We start from the raw sequence: 18,828 nt of genomic DNA on the forward strand, positions 1-18,828 counted from the left end.
AGATTGTGGCCGGCTTGGCACAGACATCCTGCTGAATCTGCCCAAGTGTCTCAAGGGTTGGCCACGCTACCAAACACATTCCCAACTCCCCCATTTACCAGGCTTTAGGGGAAAGTCATTTAGCATCTCTGAGTTAGAATTGCCTTCTAATTACCATGGAAGTAATTTTCATCTTTTTTCCAAGGTCAGGAGGCCACTATTAACTTGTTTAGTGAAGAAATATTTACCGGCCTTGATGTGGGACTTGGTTATAAGTTGGTGAACAAAACAAGTGTGGTCAATGCACTCAGGGATTTTGTAATCAAATGAATGAAATAATAATAAAGAATGGTAAAACCCCTGTCAAATCCCACACCAATGCTCATTTTTCATCATTGTGATCATTATTTGACACAATGTTAGTGACAGTACATAATCACTTCCTAGAAGCACCTAACATATACTTCACATGTTTCTCCAAAGTGATTATGAACAGAGTTAAAAGTAGTCTGTTAATACATCATGAAAAAAGAGTCTTGATAGTTTTCTCAACGGTTTTAAATAAACATTTCTGTAGTCTGATTTAAAACACAGGTTATATGTCCATCATCTGTGCACTTCACTTAGGAAACTTCTGGGTGGCATTGTATAGGCAGTCACTCTCCGGGACAACAGGAAGAGCTGTGGGATCAGTTGCTCATCAGAAGGACCAGTCAGACCTACAGATGTGGAGGACACTAGCAAGGATTTAGTTATTGAACTATGGCTAATGCTCCTCCACCAAATTGCAGCTGGTGGCAATTATTGAAGGACATCTCTCTGGAAAAAAAAAATTTACCTAAGAAATTCATCTAGCTTACCTGAGGTTTGCACCATATAAATGTCCTGTTTGGGCATCTGTTTATATATCCACAACTGTTTTCCATCCATAGATGCTGCATTTAAGGATATCAAGGTAGGAAAGGAGAGAATGGCTTAACCGCCAGTATTTCCCAGAATCGGCATCTCATGATTGTACTGGTTAGTGTGTACATAGTCCAACTTCCAAATTTTATAAATAAATCCAGAAACAGAGAGGTCAAATCCAATTGTGTGCAGCCTCTTAAGTCTTGAGATAGTATACAAAAATGAATTACTGGAATGAGGTTGCCACTGTTCAGGAGCAGTGTCTAAATTTGTGTCTTAACCTTGAACTTGGTCTCAACTGGGCCTTACTGCTCTCTTGTCCACATTTCTCAGCAACACATTTAGACTCTACAGGTAAGTTATTCCAAATGGTTCATGCTGGAGTTGGTAAGACCCATAGGTGAGATCCTCCTATGCATCTACCTTCTACTCCAGAGAGTGATTCCCATTTTCCCATTTTTAAACTCTGCTACGGATGAAATAGTCCAATAAATCTTATCCTACAAGAGGAAAATATTAGCCTAAAGAAGGCTGAAAATACAGTATGAATGATGTCTTTGTGATTATGACACTGAGGACACTATTTCCTCATCCATTTGTCTTTGGTTCCACTGGCTTTAAAGAATTGCTTCTGTGCATTGTCATCCTGTTGGCTTATGGACTTTTCACACAGTTGATTTGGTTCTTCACAGTTTACACGACACTTTCATATGTATGAGTCACTAAACTTGCACAATATTTTAAAAAGAAATTTGGATGAATCGTATGCAAATGTTTTCTCCCATTCTATAGGTTGTCTCTTCGTTCTGTCGATTGTTTCCTGGGCTGTGCAGAAGCTTTTTAGCTTACTATAGTCCCATCTGTCTATTTTTGTTTTTGTTATCTGGGTTTTTGAAGTCTTAGCCATACCATGCCTAGATCAACGTCCTGAAGCATTTACCCTCTGTTTTCTTCTAATGGTTTTTTAGTTTCAGATCTTACATTTAAGTCTCTAATCTATTTTGAGTTGACTTTTGTATATGGTTTAGAGATGGGGGGTCATATACAAATTGTAGATACACATTGAAATATCACTGTGTATCTCATCAATATGTGCAATTATTATGTGCCACCTAAAATAAAAGGAAAAAATTCAAAAAAAAATAAATGCTCTGTCCTGTGGTTTCATATCATGGGTTAAAGTAGAATATTCTACCTTATAGAAGTTGCATTGACCCCTTTATGATTCATGTACTTCAAGGACCTTCAAAGGTCTTTGAAATTTAAAAAAAAAATGGAGGAGGGAAGATGTAAAAACTCTTGTTAAACATTAATATTTTTATTTTCAGAGAAATATTTTAAAAAATATCTTCTTCTCTCTGGAAAGCAGGAGTAAATTCAAACTCTTGGATCTTGAGTTTCTTTATGAATTAAGAAAGCTGATTTCATTGAGGAGTAATTGCAATTTGGATTAAGCAGTTATGATTGTGGCCTACTTTGGAAGATAAAACTTTCAAAAGATGGAATATCGTGGGTGAACTTTTGGGCAGGGTCATATGCTGAGCTATTTTCTAAACATTTGTAAAGTAACTTAAAGAAAAATAGAAATAAGCCAAGAGCGAGATTGGAATCTATAATCAATATCGTGTCATGGAGTTTCCGGCTCTCATTTCTAACAACTTTAGAAGTGACCATTCGTTCTGTGAACTTCAGTTCAACTTTGCATACACCATGGCATATGGCACTTTTACAAGTTTCATCTTCCCCACCAAATTCTAAATTCCTTAAAGGCAGTGACTGAACTTTACTTATCTCTGTGTCTCCTATACATACAAAAAGCACAGTTTGTTGTAGCAGTAGGTGCTCAATCAACAATGAATGAATGGTAATTAAAAGAGATAATTGCTGCCTTTACTTTGGAGGAAACCATAGGACCATGATGAAGAAGCTCATGATAACAAATTGACACACGGAGGTAACATATGGCAAAGAGGGTTAGCTTAAATGTGTGACCCACATTCCAGGAAATATGGTGACATGCATTCAGACTGTTCGCTCTCTGAAATGGTGTGAAATGGTGTGAAATAAACCCCAAAAAGTATGCTGTCCGAATTATCAGGCAATGCACTACACAAGGTATTGATAAAATGCAAGTTTGCAAAAAAGTGACCAGAAGTGGGCAAATTAAGCAACATTTGAGGGTCTGCTCCTCCCCTTCACAATCATGCTCCTCGTTTCTCATTTTCTCACTCCAGGAAGGGTATATACTCTCAACTTGGTAATTTTGGAACTTAATGAAGTCATTATTTAAAATAAATTGTTTTAAAAATCCTAATTTACACTTCAAATTGATCTGGATTCCATGTGGAAAACCAGTTGGAAGAGGCCAACAGTAGGTTCAACAAGATGATCTAAGAAGCTGCAGTTGGCAAAAGATGCTGATGATTTGAGCTGGGCTTGTGGCAGCGGCTACTGGAGAGATTTGGAGGGTGAGCTCATAGAGGTTGATGATGGATTGGATGTGGGCATGAGAAGGAAAGAGATGTCCAGATACCTTGGCCTGAGGAAACTGATGCATGAAAAGAACGTTTCTTCAGATCCAGAAGACCAGAGGGGAGAAGGTGAGGTGCCAGAGCAGAAATTCAGTTCCATGCATGTTAATTTTGAAATGCATGAAACTGGTCCCAGTGAAAACAGCAATGGAGAAGTTGTGATTCTGGAGTTCAGAAGAAAATTCTTGGCTGGAGATACATATTTAGAAGTCTTCAGTGTAGAAATAGTATTTTTAAAACAAAATGTATACCTTAGAATTAGCCAGATGGTAAAAATTGGAAAACTGAAAATACATAACAAAGGATAAACAAGGAAATTACAAGTAACATAGCAAAATAAGTGCAAAAGAAGAAGAAATGTTGGAAGACAAGGCACATCACTTCTAAACATAAGTGGAAATAGAAAAAATAAACAACTGTAAAAAAAACTTCATATGGGGTCAAAAAACTAAAAGCCTGAATTACAACAGATAAACCCCCAATAAAATAACTCAGAAAAGATGAAGGTATTGGATGATGCCAGGTCAACCAGGCAGATCCATACATATGAAAAGCAAGGACCCAGCATAAGACTTAGTGAGGTTGGCCTCAATGTCAGGGAGGAGACCATCCCTCATATTGTCTTATGCCCAATTTCTGCCTCCAAAGAAAGACAAAGTAAAAACTGAAAGGCAGAAATGAAATCCACAAGCAGACAGCCCGGTGCCACACCCTGGGCCTGGTAGTTAAAGATCGCCCCCTGACCTAATCGGTTATGTTATCTGTAGATTACAGACATCCTATAGAAAAGCACTGTGAAAATCCCTATCCTGTTTTGTTCCTGTCTAATTACCGGTGCATGCAGCCCCCAGTCACGTACCCCCTGCTTGCTCAATGGATCACGACCCTCTCACACGCACCCCCTTAGAGTTGTGAGCCCTTAAAAGGGACAGGAATTGCTCACTCGGGGAGCTCGGCTCTTGAGACTGGAGTCTTGCTGATGCCTTGGGCCGAATAAACCCCTTCCTTCTTTCACTCGGTGTCTGAAGAGTTTTGTCTGCAGCTCGTCCTGCTACAAATGGAAGCAGCAATCTCATACATCCAGACATTGGGTTGTTTGGGAAGAGGCTGCCAAAAAGTAGCATGAAAATAGTAGAGCCTTTTCCTATATATTATTTGTACATTGCACTAGAGAGTTTGCAAGTGAGGAAGCAATGGGATGATGCTAGGTGGTCTGCCCAAGCATTGAGGTGAGGGACAGGGCAATAAAGTCAGCACCTTTAGATGATGCTAGGTCCAACCTTGGGATCAAATTTAAGACCATTCCTCCTTTCCCCATTATTCTGCACCCAGCAGCAGGGAGACTTTTTAAAAAGATAAAATCTGATTATTTCATTGCTCTGGATAAACCTCTTTGCTTTTAGGCTTCTAAACCTAAATTGTTGACACAGCTTCTGTCATCTGGCCTCTCATGACTTATGCATTTTGTGCAACTTTCTCATCTTTGCTGTAACCAAAGCAGTCTTTCATTTGCTTAGAGGATCTTTTTTTGTTGCAGAGCTATTACTTTGCTTGACTCTTTCTAGAGGGTTCTATACTCTTGCAGTTTAACTAAGGCTTCTTCACTCGTCAGATCGCATATGAAAGAGCACATTACGGGAGACTTTTCTCACTCTCAGCCAAGATCTCATCACTTCTTATTTTTTCCTTAACAGTTAACAGTTTACAATTACATATTTGAAATACTGGAATATTGTAGGGTAATTACTCTAATTGTCTGTAACCTTCACTAAGCTCTATGCCTCAAGAGGGTAGGGTTGTATTAGTTCGTTCTCATGCTGCTAATAGACATACCCGAGACTGGGTAATTTATAAAGGAAAGAGGTTCAGTGGACTCACAGTTCCACACAGCTGGGGAGGCCTCACGATCCTGGCAGAAGGCAAAGGAAGAGCAAAGGGATATCTCACACAGTGGCAGGGAAGAGAGTTTGTGCAGGGGAACTCTCATTTATAAAGCCATCAGATCTCGTGAGACTCACTCACTACTACAAGAACAGTATGGGGGAAACCGCCCCCCATGATTCAATTATCTCCACCTGGCACCACCCTTAACGTGTGGGGATTAATACTATTCAAGGTGAGATTTGGATGGGGACACAGCCAAACTGTATCGAGCATCTTGCCAGTTTTACTCACGTCTTTATCCCCTGTGTTTAGGACAGAGCCAGGCACAGAAGCAAAATGGTTTTTTCTGTCCTTTTTTACTGACCCTGATGATAAATGGATGGTGCTGTCTGAGAGAACCCAGGTAGAGAAAGTTAATCAATGAATACTTTTGAATGAAGTAATTCATTCTAGGACATTCTTTCTTGCCTATGTGATAGTTGGTAAAAATAGGCAAAACAGACAACCAAGGGAAAAAGACATTTGACTAATTCTCCCTTTGACTTATCTCTGTAATTTAGTGGATGTGTGGCAGTTTCTAGACTTAGGTGATGAGAGCTAAGAGCAGAGCTTTCATTTGCTCCAAAAGGAGATATTGGTTCATTTTGCCCAAAGAATCAGGGACAGAATGTAAAGTACTGACACCTAACAGTAGCAAAATATGTTTAGCCTCTTTCCTCCTCTTTAAAATATAATCCACATTAAAAAGAAAACACTCAGATGAGTTTCAAATAAAATTCCAATCATGTATTGTGCCCAGAATCACCAGCATCAGCGAGGACCACTGTCAGTTTCAGTCATTCCAATGTGCAACGTCATGTTCTCTTCCTCGTTCGTCTTCAGGGAGTGATACCAACCCATATCTTGTGTTAATTCTGTTGGCCACACATTTGCTGTCCTTTTGCACACTAAGATGATGGAAAGTTGGTTTCTCTGGTCTTCGTTAATGCCCGGGATGATGGTCTTTTGGTGCTAGAAATAGTTTTAGTCTCATGTAGAGTTGATTAGCGAAGTGATTTGAAGGATCAGGCATTTTTGGAAAGAGCAAATTACAGAGAAGATTGAATAGATTGGAGAACATTGAAGAGATCTGCCTTTATTTCTAGGATACTATACAGATTAATCACTTATTGTTTGCCTCATTATAGTTCAGGCTGGAGACAAAAACCAATAAACAAATATGCTGTAAATTACTCAATGCTTGAAACTTCTTTACCACTGGTTACCTCATGGCACCCCTTCCCAGCTCAGCCCAGCCCTGCCTTTCCCTTCTTTTTCCTTTTCCTCCCTCCCTCCCTCCCTCTTTCCCTCCTTCCCTTCCTTCCTTCTTTCCTTCCTTCCTTCTTTCCTTCCTTCCTTCCTTCTTTCCTTCCTTCCTTCTTTCCTTCCTTCCTTCTTTCCTTCCTTCCTTCCTTCCTCCCATTCTTTCTCCTGTTTCTTATGCCATAATTATCCCCACTTTCTCTCATTCTCCCACTCTCTCTGCTATCATTTAAATGTCTGTCCTTCCAGAATTCATATGTAAAAAGTCAAAAACCAAACTGATGGTATTAGGAGGTGGGGCCTTTGGGAGGTGATTAGGTCACAAAGGCACCACCTTGGTGGGTGGGATTAGTGCCCCCATAAAAAGGCTGGAGAGAACAGTGAGATCCTTTTGCCCTTCCATCTGTTCCCCCATGTAAGATCACAACATTCATTTCCTTCGTTCCTCCCACCATGTGAGGACGCAGAGAAAGCACAGTCAATGAGGAACAGACCCTCACCAGACACTGACTTTCATTCTCTACAACTGTAAGAAATACATTTCTTTTCTTTATAAATTGCCATCTAAAGTATTTTGCTATAGCAGCAGGAATGAACTGAGTCTCTCTCTCTCTCTCTCTCTCTCTCTCTCTCTCTCTCTCTCTCTCTCTCTCTCTCTCTCTGTTGCTGTCTCTCTCTCTCAATCTTCCATCCTTGGAAATCTGTTCAGGAAAATTAGGAAGCATCAAGAACAGAAAAGTGGGTTCAAATATTTAACCTTACTGAACGGCAGTTACCATATGATGAGGTAGGTTTTGTTTCAGAAATCAAACCTATTGAGGTAAAATGCTGGAAGCTAAATGTCATCGATTATAAAACAAAAATACAAATAATAACATCAAAGGTTAAAGTAACAAATTTGCTAAAATAAAAACAAACACAGAAATAATTAGATTTACCTCAAATCCTCTCAGGTCACATATTACATATAAACTGCTTTAGGAGGGCTGCCTGTCATATTACTTATAAAATTAATTATACATTTCTTGAAGATAGAAAACATACTATATTTACTTTTCATCTTTTAGTGTAGGATTGGTCATAGAATACAATTGCTGCCAAAGTTAGTTTAAAATTGAATATTATGATGAAATACATGTTTACAGTGATTAAAACCACGTTTTTTTTTTTTTGTCTGAATTAGTACAGCAACATGGTATGGCCCGACACTACCTTCCATCCACGACCAGGGGAGAAAATGATTCCCTTAATATCATTTCTTCATTCATGGATATAAAATAATTGTGAAATATCAGTTGGCAAATGAGCTTCTCTAGTATAGAATATTTACTTAAGACAACTTTTAATGTAAAAAATAAACAAACAAAGAAAAACTGCAGATGAGTAAAACTGCTCCTAACAAGGAGATCACAGACTTTTAAAAGTTGTATGGATAGTATTGAATTCCCCAATGTCTAGTTACATAATTTTCTTCTAAAATTTTGAAACAAAATTATGGAGAAAATATTAAAATGTTTTAAATAAAATAATACATAATATAAATATATCCAATAACAAATAAATAATAATGAAATAAATGAAAAGGGAACAACATCAGTACTATATTCATTGTTTAAAGTATCTTTAACTTTTTTTCTTATTGTAAATAATGCTTGTAAACATTTAGAAGATACAGAAAGTAATTTAGAAAATAAAATCTACCAAACCCCATCACTGGGGGCTATCCATTGTGAAGATTACACTGTATTTTTTTCAATTCAGTATGTCAGGAGGCACCTTGGCACAGGGATCAGAATGAAACTAGCCCATTTCTCTGATCCCTGAAGATCAGAGGGATTGACAACTCGAGACAGATGGTCTGATGTACTGGCCCCAAGGTGAGGCCAGAACTTGCACCTAGGTGAAAATTCTCCTTGCCAGGACTTCATTGGGGCTTTCCTGCAACGCACTTCAAGCATCTCTCTGTTGGAGGAATTTTGATAGCAGGTACTTGGGGTTATGGATGGGGGAGGTATCTGAGCCTGGCATTATGACCTTCAGGTAAGACCTGGGGCTGACTTGGATGGAATGGGAGTATTCCAGTAGGCTATGCGTTGGCTGAGTCTGGTAGGCATGGCTGGGGGCAGGACAGCTTCTGTTTCTTTGGCAGAAACACATGCTAGACTTGCTTTCTGTTTCAGCACTTCTTTTCCCATTAATCAGATTAAAAAGATCTGAGAGACCTCATTTGCTTTTTTGAAAATCTGATTCCTGATCATACAAGGAGGGGTCCTACTATAGGATATTAAAACAAATAACAGAATGAAGTCAGAAATATAACTACCTTCCTAGGGCTTGCCATTACTGATGTAATTCCCTCTTCACAGTATAAAATAATAATCTAAGAATGTTCTGTGTACCAACATACGACAATATTAAAAAGCTTGTAACATCTTCTAAAGAAAATGCGATAAAGACATTTTAGGAATTGCCATCAGTCCCCAGACTTTCTTATAGTATACTTGAGGTGGGCAGATGCTGAAGGAATAACCTAGAAATAAATATGGTTTTTATGGTTAGAAGAGGGGATATATGACAGCATCTTACCACAGTGCTCAGCCAGAGTAAGCTCCCGGTAACAGGCCAAAGAAACACACACTAAACCTCAGAACAAAGAAATCGCTGGGCAATACTATGTCTCAGTATCAAAGCCCATGGTGTTTGTTGTTTAAAAATGCTCTTCACTTTCATTATCCACCTGGCTAATTCCTTCACTTATTCAGAATCTGCTCTAAGAAGCCATCTCTGACTTCTTCAGGCCCAGTCTTCAATACACTCAGACAGACCTTTCCAACTTGCATACCTTCTCGCCACTCTAGTGGTCAAAACATTGTGTTCTTTTTGATTATTTGTTGCTTATCACCCTATCATACTTTAATAACTCTATTTCTGAGTGAAGATTTAAATAATTTAATAGAATTTACCTGAAATTTGACATCAAAAGAAGAGAGATCTGGCCACCCTTAAATATATTATCCAATTTAAATTAATTTTTGTATGTAGTAACAGGTAGGGGTGAAGTTACTTTTTCTCCCATGTAAATATCTAGAGGTTCCAGCACCATTTGCTAAAAAGGCATTTTGTTATGCAAGTAAGACATTCATTCAAGAAAAATTTGAAAAGAAAGAAAAAGATATGTGGAAACTTATCACTCTATAGTAGTTACCATTTTACTGAAGTTTATTTTGTGAGTATGTATGTAAGTGTATCTTGTTTTCATGTTATCCTGTCTCCTTCTCTCTTATAATGATACCGTCTCTTCAGTTATAACATGCCAAAATATAAATTTTAATATCTATGAAACAGATCTTACAATTGTTTTACAAACAATAAACAAACCTTTTTGTAGGCCAGATAGAGAAACAGGCTATGACTTATCCTAGCCAGGGCACTGTGGACTTGGCCATGTATGAAGGTTTCTGTTTACTTTACTGCCATCTCAGCTGAGTTCTCATTGGAAGTGTCAAATATGGTTAAAATTTAAGTCGAACATAAATCTCTATTTGTCTAAAACAATTTTTAAAGGCATTAAAATAAAAGATCTAAGAATTTCTATTTTCAACAATGAAGGAGTTCTTGGTGTTAGTTTTATCCTTCCACCAGAAACAAGTAGAAAAATGAACAAATATATGGCAAAGTTCTTTCAGATAATGGCCAATGGAAAAAATTAAAACTGTGATCCTGGAGATCAGGAAAACAAACAAGTTGAGCCCTATGATTACTGTGTGTTTTTTGTTTGTTTGTTTGTTTGTTTTGGTTTTCTTCTGGAGGCATTTTATGGATCTTGTTGCAGAGAGGAAGAATTCAGGCAAGGAATGGAAAAACTGTTGAGCTGAGAATGCAGAAATGGTAGTTTATGACAGCTCAAGTGAATAAAATTGGAAACACAGAGTACCAAAGAGAAAAGACCTTTTTAGACAAAGAGATTCTATATATGTATGTATGGGTCCCACTAAGTCTGTTGCTGAAGTCTAAGTTTTGCATGCATAAAGTAAAATTTTACAAAATTGGCCAAAAAAATAAAAAAAAGAGAAACTATAAGCTAATCAATTCCCAAAGCACATACATGCTTGGAATAGAAGGTAAACCAACCAGAGTAAAAAAGACCTTATTGAGCACCCAGATTATTCATTAGAAGCTCCAGAAAAATCACATTTTATACGTGGGTTAAATTAACCCTTGAGTAAAGGCTTATCCAGACCTTCCCCAAAAAACTTAAAATCTAGCTTAAAATAATCATGGTGATCCACAGATCACTTAAATCTCTCTCAAAACAAAGTTTTTAGATAGGCTTTAGAGAAAACAAAAAAGTGTAACATTAAATACTGAATAACAATGTCGTAAGTCCAGACTTCAATCAAATATCACTAGCTTACAAAGAAGCAGGAAACTGCGGCACACACCAGACCAAAAAAAGTTAGCCAATGCAGATGAAACTAGTAATTACAGAAATTACGGAACTAGTTAACCAAGACTGTAAAACTGTTAGTACAAATATGCTAAAGGATGTAAAGGATAATATGAACATAAGGATGTTTATGGAACCTCCTTAGAAAAGAACCTTATGGAACTTCTAAACCTAAAAGTTATCCAAAATAAAAAACTTACTAAGTGATCATAATTCAAGATTAAATACAGTGGATTACAATATCAAAGAATTTGAAGTCAGGCAATAGAAATTATAGAAATCAAAGCACAGATACAGATATTTTTTATATCTGTATAAAGTTTTAATAAGCTCAGTGCCCTGTGGGACAATATTATATACATCTATTTTGTGTACAGAAGTAGAAGAGAAAAATATTTTCAGAAATAATGACACAAATTTTCAAAATTTGATGAGAATCATAAACTTGTCTTTCAGATATCTGAAGATATAGGATGGATCCCAACTCAAAATTTTGTTTAAATGTTAAGACTGATGATGCCTCACACATACTATGAGATTGTGAAAAGATTTATTACTCACAGAACAAGGCACCTGGGAAGAGGAAGGTAGGTTTCCAAAGCTGGTCTGGAAATGGTTTGGGAGAAGAGGGAAGAAAAGGAAGCTGACTTGGGGTTTTAATTGTGTTTAAGAAATGAGGAGGGGTGAAGGTTCACCAAAGAAGGGAGCACTGGGCTTTCTTGTCAATTTTACTAGAGGCAGGCAGAAGGAGAAGAGGGACTCCAAGGGATTAAAAGCTGTCAGCACTGAAACTTCAAAAAGTAAAGTCAAACTCTTTATTACAATTCACAAAGCCAAGGAACTTAAGAAAACCCAAGCAGGATAAGCCTAGAGAAGGCCATGCAGAAGCACATTGTAATCATATCTCTATGGAACAATTTGTGAAACAGAACATTTTTAAAAAGCAAGAGAAGAAAGGCACATTATAAACAGAGGGGCAGATATATAAGAATGACTGCAGACTTCTTGTCAGAAGCAATGCAAGATAATATACAATGGACCAAGACCTTTAAAGAATCAAATGAAAGCAAAACCCACCCCAACCCAACCAAAGCAAAATAAAGCTAAAATTCTCCTTTCAGCAAAAACTTCTTTAAAAAATGAGGGCAGAGGAAGACATAGATCTGTTTTTGGTAATGGCCAAGTAGCATCATACGTGACCAACTTTCCTGTAACTGACAAGTATAAACTCTGAACATAACACAAAGGCACAGATACCTGAAGGCATTGGAGAATTCACAGAAGCACTCAGATTAGGAGGGGTAGTACACAGCCAGTGGAGAGAATTATAATGGAGAGTTGCCATTATTACAGTTTTTACCATGGACCATGGGGAAATCAGATGCAAATGGAAAATGAGAAGAAGAAAAGAGAAGAGAAAAGAGACACAGAAGAAAAGGAGTCAGTTAGAAATTCCCCACATTGTATCTGCCCACATCTCTGGCTGAAACACCCAAAGCAGCTCAGCCAAAGAAAAAGAGTATCTCAACTGGGATCAGAGCTAAAGAAAACAAAACAAAACATAGTTTTCAACTTGAGTACAGCTGAGAAAATTTTTTGCTGGAACAAACATGACATATTGAGGGGGAAAAGATAACGGAAATCAGAATTTCTTTTTTAAAAAAAATCATATATATATACATATATATATAGTATAAATCATATATATGTATATATTTTTTAAGACAGAGTCTTGCTCTGTCACCCAGGCTGGAGTGCAGTGGCATGATCTTGGCTCACTGCAAACTCTGCCTCCCAGGTTCAAGCGATTCTCCTGCCTCAGCCTCCCCAGTAGCTGGGACTACAGATGCCCGCCACCACACATAGCTAATTTTTGTATTTTTGATAGAAACGGGATTTCACCATGTTGGCCAGGTTGGTCTTGAACTCCCAACCTCAGGTAATCCTTCTGCCTAGGCCTCCTAAAGTGCTGGGATTACAGGCATGAGCCACCACACCTGTCCAACAATATTTAACTTTAAGGCATTGCCATGAAGTAGGTGGCAATGTCTTAACTGTATGCATGTTGTCAGGCCAAGGGTCCCTTCCAGCATTGTCAAGGGGAGTGCTAACCTTCTCTCCTTTCATATGACACAGAAATCAGATTTTCACAACTCATTAATCATAATACCTAGAATAGTCCCCCCCAGCTAAACTGATGAAGAAATTAAATATAAGATGCAAATTTTAGTAATATCTGCAATGAAAGAGAGGACATCATGAAAAATACTACAGAAATTAAAAAGGATAATAGGAAAATATTATGAGCAATTCTATTCCAATACATTTTAAAAATTATATAAAGTGGAAAAATTTCTTAAAGAACACTAATTTAAAAAACTAACCTAGGAAGAAATAGAAAAAAATAGACTTCTGTCAATTAAAAAAATCATATTCATAATTAAAAACCTTCTGAAAAAGAAAACTCCTGGCCCAGATGGCATCACTGGTGAATTCTATCCAACATTTAAGAAAGAAATAATTGCTATGCTACAAAAATTATTTCAGAAAATAGAGGAGTAAGAAACACGTCTCAACTAATTTTATGAAGCCAGAATTACCCTCTATCAAAACTAGACCAAGGCTTTACAAAAACTAAGAAGTATAGACAAATATGCTTCAAGGACACATACCACACATTACATACTTTAAAACTTATAAGCTAATTCAGCGTGTGCATGTGTCTGTGTATATGTAGGTATATAAAATGCCATATCATGGCTAAGGAAATGCAAAGGTTTAGCAAGTAAATTCGAAGTTGATTTAGCAGTCAAAAATCAATCAGTGCAATTTACCATGTCAACAGAATTAAGAGAAAATGCATATGGTCATCTCAATAGATGCAAAAAAGTATTTGACACAATCCAATACCAATAGAAAGCAATAAACGAATCAATGGAAAAATCACCACATAAGATCGATGCTGCAATAATAAAAGAAGATGGAATGAAAAACAAAAAAGAATGAAAATGTAAGGTGAAACCAGGACAGTGAGAGGGTGAGAGGCTACGAATGGGATCCAGAGAAGGTGAGGGAGATCTGGGAGTTGCGCAAGTAGCAAAGAAAAAAGTAAAGAGAAAAAATGTGAGAGTTTAGGAGAGACAGTGAGGCAGGGAGAAGGGAGAAAGATGAAGACTAAGGGAATTAAAGAGGCATCTAAAGGATTTGAAGCCTCTGATCTGAATATCTAAAAGGATTTTTGTTTTTATTTCATATTATAGTACCTAGTGACAACTGCAATTTAAAAAAAAAAAAGCACAATGCTGACTGTTCGCACTTTCTAATATGCAATTTCCCAGGTGTCACTATCTTGATAAAACCTGTCCCGCAGCAGTGTTTCTTGAAGTATGGTCTTCACACACTTGCAGCAGAACCACTTTGGCTGCTATTGTTAATGGGTCAGATCCCCCTGTTTCCACCCCATCTCTCCTGACCCAGAATCCCTGGGGTGGAATCTGGTAATTTCAATGTTAATGTGTAACCCATGGAATCCTGATGCACATGAATGCCTAGAGAAGCAATTTAAACACATAAACACATGCAGAAAATACACAACAACAAATCACTTAATATGGCCTCCTTAAAGGGTTTCTGCAATCCAAGTGAAATGTACCATTTGATCTGTATGCTGCAGACAGATTCTACAGGAAAGGTAAACTCCAATCCTTACTGCATGAACACACTAACTGCCTCAGGTTCCTCCCATCTTCTAAGCTTACAGCCTTTCCATCTCCTGCATAAATCTAGCCCCTGGTGAGCATTTCTCTCCTGATCTCTTGTAGCACTCACTGCCTGTGTTCCCCCTCCAATCCCCTCAAAAAGTAGGTCCCAGGTGTGGTTGGAGGGTTGATTGTGTTGCTTTGCTCTCTCCTGACCTGTGTGGAGGCTCCTTCAGCCTTGAAGTTAGCTGTGTTGCTCTGCATTTGCTCACCTCCCCTCAAAATGTAGGGACCCGGGAACAGCTGATTGATTCTGAGAGACAGCAGATCATCGGTAGTCATTGTTAGCTGTTCTGTTTACAGAATCTTGGCTATAGGTCATTCAATTCACCAAGTCTCCCGACCAGGCAGGAGGCTGGCATTTCTCTGAGTCCCCTCTCCTCTGCCCAAGTCACGTAGCTCGCTAATGCTACATATTTTGCAAATCAATCCTCCACATATCATCTCCATAGAGTTGCCTTTATTTAGCTCTCATTGCTTATCATCAGGATAGAAAATTCCACCTGTTCTCTCAGCTTTCCCTCCCTCCAAGGTATTCTTCACCAATCCTGTCTACACAACTGCTACAAAAGGAATCTTTTGCAAACATCCCTATGGTCATCTCACTCCCTTCCTCACAGTGCGATAAACACTCCACTTATCTGTGTATGGCAGCTGGAGGGTCCCTGCCCGACATGGAGTGTCTTTTTATCCTGACTCCACACCTCCGGGTCATGCACCATGTAGCAATATGGCATCAGGAGCTCAGTTTCAGGAAAAGAAATAAAAAATAAGACCTGAGTTTGAGTCCCACCTCCATTATTAGCTATTTGACTAGAACACATCATTTAATTCTCAAAGCCTCAGTTTATCATATATTAAGTAGGCATAATAATAGTACTTGTGTCATTAAGTGATTTCAATGAGTAATTGAAATAGTGCTCGAAAAGTGCTTAACCTAGCCCAGGCATATAGTAAATGCTGAATAAATACGAGTTATTATTATTATCTCATGCTGTTGTGTCTTTATGCAATTCCTTCTGCTTAGAATGCCCTTCCTATCCTGGCCCACCTAGAAAACTCCTACTCTTTGTTTCTATTCAACTACTATCTGTTCAACTCTTGCCTTCTCTGAACAGCCTAGTGATCATCCACACCATTCGGCATTTTAGGTTCAGTTTTCTCAACCATCTAACTCGCTCCAGTGTTAAGAATGCTAAAATATATGCCTTCCCTGATAAACAAGGGAAAGCCCCCCACCCCCCATATTTATTTCTGTATCTCCAAAAGTTAGGACAGTAATCCTGTGACTTTGCATTTTCAGTCAGTTGGCTGACAGTATGGATGAACAGTTGTTCAATGTCCTTGTCTGTTTACCAAGGGTCATTCCCATCTCTTTGAATATATTTAAAGTAGCATTAAAACACACAAGATATTCAGGGCAGAGGGAAATTAATCATTTATTTCCTTCAAAATACAGCTTAATTGGAGGATTGGGTAAGTAGAGAAATAATAATCCAAGTGAATTTCTTTGTTCCCTGGGGAATGTTCCCTCATCCATACAGATCCCAACCGTGCCCCGCAGTGTGTCCCACACAGCAGAGTCTTACATTCGTCTTTATGTTGTGGGAATGATGCTGTTGCCTGAGGATACGTGTGAAAGTGAGACTCTTACTTCAATTCCAGATTGGAGGAAGCTGCTATCCAGCTTGTGAAAGCTCTTCTAAAAGATTCTTCTTTTTAATTGGAGCACAGAAAACTATGCTAAGCTTTTCTTATTGTAGGTTTCCTAATATGTTGGACCATGACAATTTTGGGAAATGTGTTTATCACCCAGTTTGGGGCAAAGCATGAGGTTAAAAGACCTATTGTTTGTGACTTGGAAGCACGGATTTCCCAGGCCTCTGCAAGCAGGCAACCCTCTGAAAACAGTTTTTGTCTATTGCCACACTGCAACCACTTGCTTCATTGTTGAAATTCAGTTTGAGAAGAAAAAAAAAAAAAAGAGGAAAGAAAGAACGAAAAGAAAAGGAATTGTCATCTGCAGCTGCAAACTCCAAAATCTTTTGGGGCTCAAGACACATTGGAATTGCTGAAGCCATTAGAAGAGTCTTTTTTCATTGTGATTCGACTTTTTCACCTTCAGTTCACTTCTCAAGTCTGCTCAGATCCATGAGGATTATGCTTTGTGTTATCTAAACCATATCCTAGAATCTATGATTTTTAGCTTTGAAGCAGGTTTTCTTTTGAGAAATCCAGCACAAGTTTATCGTGTTACTCTACTGATCTCTTCTTTATAACAGTTTTTCATATTTTAGCAAATAACTGGATTTGACATGAATTTTGAAGGCTAATAACTGATATCTCAGCAAAATAAGAATTAGCCAAAATATTTAAATTGCACACCAGATCCTTCTCCTCGCTGTCATGCTAATTGTAGATTTTCCTAATTGAGAATCTGTGGGTGGGTATCTGCCCCGGAAGCCTCCTATGTGTCAAGACATCTGGTTCACTAACCATCACGCTGCCTTTCAGTGGCAACCAACTGCAAACACCACTTCTCCCTGGGACCTACGGCTGTGAGGCAGGCTTGCTTAGATCTGAAGCTGGCTGACTGTGATGTGAGGGAAATGGGCAAAGAAGAGTGCCAGGCTGCTGGCTTTTATGTTTGCAATAGAGTTTGGCTGCGGCAGGGTAGTCCTTCTAAGCACACAGCCTGCGAGTTATGTCATCCCATTGCTTTTTTTTGAATAACAATTTTCAAAAGGCAAATGCTTTGTTGCATGGAACATGCCTGTCAAGTTCAAGAAAAACTGTGTTTGAATAAAGGTGTTCAAAGGCAAACAATCAGTCCTCTCCTGTCCTCACCATTGTGTAGGGAGGGTGCCAGGCTGGGCCACAGACCACAAAACACATTAGGATGAATGACATTCAGGGAAAAGCAATTCATTGTTATTTAACTAAAATATATTGTCTTGTTTGAGTTAAAAATATAATTTTAAACTCAGATGAAACTGTACTTATTTCACATTGCTCTACCTACATGACATTGTACAAATAATTTAATCTCTTTCTCCGTCTTCTCCCACATGCAAATGGGAATGACTTGTCTATTTCAAAGCCATAAGATGGAGAGAGGAGAGAAGGAAAATTTACCTTGTGTCTGACATGCGGGAGTTCCCAAAGAATGAAGCTTTCTCCTGCATTTTGCAGAAGTTTTACCTGAATGAATAAAGAGATCCCTATCACTTAAAAGTAATATAAAAAAAATGGCTTGGATTAGATTTCTCTGAAACGGCCTAAAACACACCAGGGCAGAGATTACAGGAAAGGTGAAAATAATGTATTCAACACTGATACAATCAGTGTTTTCCACCCTCTGTTCCTCATCAAATGCAGCAATGGACACTTATTGTTGAAGATAATCCTGAAAAATAATTTAGACAGAAATAACAGAGATATACCGGCATAGAGCTACAGAAACTTAGTCACAAATACTCACCAAACAAACAGATATGCCACCATGTAAGCCTAACACCCTCATAGAATTTAAAGCCCTACTAGCAACTTTGCAAAATTCTTCAGTGAAAGTACTGTTTTCCTGATCTCTGTGAGTATTTCAGGCAACTGCTTGGTACAACTTTGTGAAAAGAAATTTAAGCAACAGATCACAGGATTGGAGAGATGACCCATGGAAGCTGACACTAAACCCAGCCAATGCCTTGGTTTCACAGACACTATAACATATACTTTGCATCTTCTGGTTCCTTGATTTTGACATCAAGTTCCACACAGTTGCATTTTTCCTTGCCAACCCCCTTCCTCCGCCAAAATAAACAGTGCCCTTCAACAGATGAATAAAAAATTGTGAACAATACTAGTCAACATTTAAAATGAACAAAGTAGCACTGTATGAATCAACACCAAAATGTCAAAAACATGTTGCTTTAGAAAAAAGATAGTGGAAAAAAATATGTATGCAATGTGATATCATTTATAAAAAGTTTTCAAATCTAAAAATGGTTTAAAATTTTCTCGCGAT

General features: G+C 38.1%; 1 long non-coding RNA gene and 1 other non-coding gene across 2 annotated transcripts in view; one reads left to right on the top strand and one right to left on the bottom strand.

The window, feature by feature from the left end:
* Positions 1 to 8,375: 8,375 nt before the first annotated feature.
* Positions 8,376 to 18,828, top strand: part of LOC109025694 (uncharacterized) — a 57,775-nt gene continuing 47,322 nt past the window's right edge. The window contains exons 1-2 of the long non-coding RNA XR_002004620.3: positions 8,376 to 8,588; positions 11,506 to 11,636. This is a non-coding gene — a long non-coding RNA (uncharacterized lncRNA). The remainder of the gene's footprint in view (positions 8,589 to 11,505; positions 11,637 to 18,828) is intronic.
* On the bottom strand, positions 13,053 to 13,183 carry LOC115933648 (U6atac minor spliceosomal RNA). The gene has a single exon (XR_004069512.2). It is a non-coding gene; the product is annotated as a U6atac minor spliceosomal RNA (small nuclear RNA).

This window comes from Gorilla gorilla, chromosome 12, assembly GCF_029281585.2.
Source record: "Gorilla gorilla gorilla isolate KB3781 chromosome 12, NHGRI_mGorGor1-v2.1_pri, whole genome shotgun sequence".
Taxonomy (NCBI): Eukaryota; Metazoa; Chordata; class Mammalia; order Primates; family Hominidae; genus Gorilla; species Gorilla gorilla.